Here is a 6,000-nt window from a genome sequence, read left to right as displayed (position 1 = left end):
AAAGCCTGCCCCTTTGATCATTATGGAGGCTCTCTTTGGGTTCCTGGAAGTCTCTCAACTGTCTGTTCTGACGGTTTAGCTGTCCCCACAAGGTCATATGGCAGCCTCACTACTCTCAGTACCATGGTTTCATGTATAGATCTGTATAGCTCTTTAGATAGTGGATTCTTGCCCTGTCTCATTCTGACCATGAGGAATGGCTAGAAGCCAGGGTCTGCAGGGGTTGGTACGGAGGCAATATTATTCCAGTGTATTTACTAATGAGTTGGAATAGTGAGAGAAAAGGGATAAAGGGTAGAAGTTTCTGACAGCACAGAATTATAAAGCTAAATGCTCAGAGAAGAAAAAAAAAACGCAGGATTTTCTGTGATTTTTTTTCTTTGCAAGACTGTCTTATCACTGTCTTATCTATGAAAAATATTAAGACAATCAATGGTGCAGAGACCATACTTCGTCTCCTCGTTCATTTCTGATGGTATAGAACTTAGTAGGAAGAGTTGAGGATGTGAACTGAAGGACTATGATGGCTAATTCACAGGTGAGGTCTCTCTGGAATGCACACTGCTTTGAAATCAAGCTTGGGGACAGTGGCTCCCTGGCTGGCATTCTTCCAGAGGGAAGGGATCAAGAATTAATGTGACCTTCAGTTCCCAGATATTTCTATTCCCCGACAGGTGTCCCAGAGCCTTTGGCTTCCTTCTCTGAGGGTCTGATATTCTGCATTGGAATTCCAGTCTTGCAAATGATTAGCTCCAGGGGCTGTGGTACTCTGCAGACTTTTCTTTGCCTCAGTTTCTTAATTTTTGTAATATAATCTTTTATTTTGTGTGAATGTACAGGGCCAGGAGGAGGCATTCATTCCACAGCATTCTTGTTAATGTCTGAGAATTTTTAAGAGTCATTTCTCTCCTTCTACCACGCAAAGTCCTGGGGATTGAACTCAGGTTTGGGCTTGGCACGAGTGCTTTGATTCATTCACTCACTGAGCCATCTCATCTTCTGGACCATTTACCTCAACTTCCTGTCATTTCAACAGACATAGCTCCTTTCCGTGGTCTTGTGGATGGGTTTACTGGGAGTCTTGTGCAAGGAACAGAGCTGAGACTCAGCATTAACCAGGGCAGATGGGCCCGGCAGCTGGGTGCCACTGCTGCGTTGCCCTGTTACCTGCATGCAGCTGCACGGTGGGCTGGGTTCAGCACTTCTAATTGTGTCCCGCACGATGGGCACTGCGTTGTGCAGACCCAGGGCTGCTAATGGAATGGCAGGGTATTGGTGAATCTCTAGCATGGTGGTCAGACACATGCTGCCAGATACTGAGCCACCAGGAACGACTCGGGTCCCTTTCTTCTGGGGAGCATTGCTTTTTTGGTATCTCTGAAGAACCACACTCTGGTATCAGGGGTGGGACACAAGGTTGTAATCCTAGCACTTTGGATGTGGAAACAAGAGGATCGGGATCTCTAGGTTGTTCTCCGATACATAGTGAGTTCAAGGCCAGCCTGGGCTATATGAGACCCTGTTTCAAAACTATAACTTACCTGTCTTGGAAAAAAAATTGGCTCAGTTGATAAAGTGCTTGGTGTGTAAACATAAGGAGCTGAGTTTGAATCCCTAGCACCCACATAAAGATCAAACAAACACCAGGTATGGTGATGTGTGCCTATGATGTCAGTACTAGGTGGGGTGTGGATACAGACAGATCTCACAGGCTTGCTGGACACCCAATCCATGCAAAATACGGAGCTTCAGATTTAGTAAAAGACCTTGTCTTTAAAACAAAAACAAAACAAAAAAAAAAAAACAAAAACAAAAACAAAAAAACAGGTGGAGAGCAATTGAGGAATATACCTGATATTGACCTCTGGTCTTCATATGTATATGTACACACACGTGCATACACCCACATATAAAGGTGCATGCATTCAAACATGTACACACATGTAAACCACACACACCAAGAACCTCTGCAAAAACCCAAAAGAGAAATGCACCCTGGCTGAATCTTGAATCAAACTACATACCTCAGATCTCATCTTTACTGTCATCCCTAATATTCTTGGGCTTAAGGAGACATGCAGATGAAGTGGGGTGGGCGGGGCTCAGAAGTGATCCCAGCGGATCTCAGGGAGGTACCATGTGTGGCTACAGCAGTGAAACTTAGACAGTGGCCTGGAAAACAGGCTGGACAGATCCTAGCTCCTCCCTTCGTCATAACGGGACATCCTTGTAGGGGTAGATCAATGACAGATCCCCAGAGAAGGCAGATAGACTGATGAACACGTCGACAACAAATGCATGTTAGTTAGATGATAAGTAAGTGGACAGATGAGAGAGTTTCATTACCCCCTATTCTCTGTGTGTGAGAGAGTGAGAAAGGAAGAAAGAAAGAATGAAAGGAAGGAAGGAAGGAAGGAAGGAAGGAAGGAAGGAAGGAAGGAAGGAAGGAAAAAAGAAAGAATCTCTTGGGTGAGGTGCCCTTCCATGTTTGCTACTCAGTTCCAGAGCTGGGTGAAGAGACGATGGGTACCAGGGCAGCTCTTCCCTAGGAGACAGCTCCATTGTCGTCCACTTCACCTGCCTGTGGAAGAAGAAGGACTCATCTCCTCTACCATTCCACCTCAGACCCCACACAGAGAGCTGGTATTGTCCAGCACTATCTCTGGAAAGCAGCCTCCCACTGTGCGTGTAGTGCATCAGACACTGGGTCTGTAGCTCCGATTTGACATCACACTCTTGAAAGGAGTCTGTCACAGAAAGGCAGGGGTAGTCAGGAGAGCTCTCCTGTCCTGGGCTTCTACAAGCCCAGGGATGCTGGAGGGCAAGGTAGACATATGACATAGTCTGAGTACCCCAGCACGGGCACCTTCTCTGCTTGGGCAAGGGCTGGGTCAACAGAGAAGAAATTAAGAGTGAGATAAAGTGGAGCTAGAGTAGATGTCCTTTCTTGTAATCTACCTGTTAGGAGCCTCAACTCCATTCTCAAATCAACCTCATTTCCGGCCAGTGTGGATCCTTCACACAGGGTCACAGTTCACACTTATTAGGATAATTGAAGGACTTTTTGATTTGTTTATATAATCCAGCGTCTTGTTACCCATGACACAAAAGGTAAAGTGGTCAAGAGGGAGAAAAGCAGAGGAGGAAAGGATCACAGAGTCCCAGTTCTCAATCCAGGGCAGGAACCTGTGCAATCTGTATGAAAGGGTGCCTAGAGTGACTTCAGACACAAAGATCACAGAGACATAATAGCCCATAAACCACTTTATCTACCCAGGCACATAACAAAAGAATAATGGAACTTAGAATATAGATATTCAATATACAGAGGGCAGAAGCTGAGAAGGGCATAGTCGCTCAGACCTTCCACACATTCTAGATTTGGAGCCATTATGCAGGGGGCTCTCTTTTGAAATTATTTTCCTTAAAATATAGTACATATTTAGTTCTGTTTTCAGACTTCTGCAACATCATTTTAATCACAGAATAGTATTTCATTTACATGGATATTTTATTATTTCTATCACTAGTCTTTGATTGCCAATGGTTAATTTTTTACACTATATAGTTATTCTGTACATTTGAAATTAAAATCTTGACAATGAATGAGTATGGATCCCCAGGACACATCTTCACACTATACCTTCATTGCATCTATAAAAACCCTTTCACGGAACAAGGTTGCATCCATCACACAATATTCAGGTAGATTTGCCCTTTGAGGTGCAAGCCAGCCCAGAAGAGCTAGTCTGTAACCTTCTTTCTAGATCAAAACATGTAGCAGAGCTTTGTTGAGGCTCCTGTCGGGGAAGGATTTCAGGACAACCTTGCTGGTTGAAGCTGTGGGGACAGATGTTTGGGGTGGGAGGTCACTGAGCTGGAGCATGAGGTGGAAGCATGTTTTTAGTTTTTGTTAGTTTATTTGCTTATTTATTTATTTATTTATCTATTTATCTATTTATTTTTTCACTTTACACCCTGAACACAGCACACTCCCTCCTCTCCTCCTGGTCCCACCCTCTCACCCTCTTGCCCCTTTCCCTCTCCCCTTCTTCTCAGAAAAGGGGAAACCCCCCAGTACCCCTCACCCCAGCAATCAAGTCATATCAAGACTGAGCACATCTCTTCTACTGAAGCCAGGCAAGGCAGCCCCACTAGAAGGAAGTGATCCAAAAGCAGGCAATAAAGTCTAAATCGGAAACAGCCCCTATTCCAGTTTCTAGGGGACCTGCGAAAAAACCAAGCTACCCATTGGTTACATATGGGGAGGGGGCCTAGGTCCAGACTATGCATGCTCTTTGGTGCTTCAGTCTCTGTAAGCCCTCATGGGCCTAAGTTAGTTGACTCTTGGTCTTCTTGTGGATTTCTTGTCTCCTCCTCCTCCTTCTATCCTTTCCCCTCACATTTCCACAAGACTCCCCAAGCTCCGCCCAATGTTTGGCTGTGAATCTCAGCATCTGTTCCCATCCGCTGCTGGGTGGAGCCTCTCAGAAGACAGTTATGCTAGGCTCCTGTCTGCAAGCATTGCAGAGTATCATTAATGTCAGGGGTTGGGTCTCAAGTTGAGGCAGTCATTGGTTGGCCTTTTCCTCAATCTCTGCTATATCTTTATCCCTGAACTTTTTGGTTGAAGGTTTTGAGGGTGGGTTGGTGTTCCTCTCCCTCCACTAGGAGTCTTATCCAGTTAGAAGGTGGCCACTTCAGTCTCCATGTCCCCTGCTGCTAGGAGTCTCAGCTAGAGTCACCCCCATATCCTCCCAGGAGCCTACCCTGTAGAAGGTCTCCATTTTGTCTCAGAGATGCCTCTACTGGTTTCCCTTCTGTCTTTCAGCCCTCTCACCTCTTTCCACATCTGATCTCCACCCTCTTTTCCCCTCACCACACTATCTCCTACCCAGTTCCCTCTCTTCGTTTACTTCCGATGTCTAAGTCTATCTGAGGTGAAGGTATGGTTAAGAAACAAAAGTGGCCTCTGTCTTCGAAGGCACAAACAAAGACATTCTGGGTCATTTTCCAGAAATGCAGTGTGAGGGGAATGTGCCCCAAATGCCACCGGGGATTTGGCCGCCTTGCTGAGTGGGGGCAGGGACCCTGGGAGATAGCAGGGGGCAGGTCTGTCTGGGGAGTGCACCCGTGCAGCCACAGCAGTTCAATAAGCAAGAGGTGTCACGGGCAGAGATCAGTGGTGTTTGTGGCCCTGTCCTCTTCTCCAGCGGTGGGCAGACTTACACATGGTACCCAGTCCTCGCTGAGGTGTGTGCTCAATGTTGATGAGCAAGCTCCTGCTGACTTTGTGGTAATGTGCAAAGCTCACAGGCTGCTGCACTGTGTGCAGGAAAGACTTAGGCTCACACACAGCAGAAGCTGAGCTAATGTTCTTTATTAAAAATGAAGCTGGATATAAAATGCAATATGACAAGATCCAACATACTAGATACACACTGTATATATGTCTGTTTTCACACTGTAGGTGGAAAGATGCTAGTAGAATGTTGTTGGGCCAGTGAGATGGCTAGGTACTTAAGGTGTCAGCACCAAGCCTCACACCCTCAGTTCAATTCTCTGGACCATCACGATCAAAGAAGAAAACCAACCCTTGCAAGCTGTTTGCTAACCTCTATACATCTCTCTGTCTCTCTCTCTTCATCTCTCTCTGTCTCTTTCTCTCTCACACACACATATGCACATACAGACACAGTAAAAATATAATTAAAAAATCTAAAAAACAGGAAAACATTGCTGTAGAGAAAAGGTCATCAGATGTTAGCACTGTTTTTCCCTGTGTGTGTTGACTCTGTGCTTTTCTGTGTTTTCAAGATACCTATACTGGCACATGTAAAACAGCAATAGACAGCCTGACCTGCACAGGGTTCATCCTGTTTCCCTCTGTGTTTTAGAGCATCACATACCACTACTTAACCCCAAAACTGCTGCCCTCTCTCCACAATACTGGATTTCTGCATCAGAGTGCTTCTGTGACATCAATGGCTACTGACAGCT

This window comes from Psammomys obesus, unplaced genomic scaffold, assembly GCF_907164565.1.
Source record: "Psammomys obesus unplaced genomic scaffold, mPsaObe1.curated_primary_1811, whole genome shotgun sequence".
NCBI classification, from domain to species: domain Eukaryota; kingdom Metazoa; phylum Chordata; class Mammalia; order Rodentia; family Muridae; genus Psammomys; species Psammomys obesus.
The sequence above is the reverse complement of the archived record's forward strand: the minus strand, read 5'-3'. Positions refer to the sequence as shown.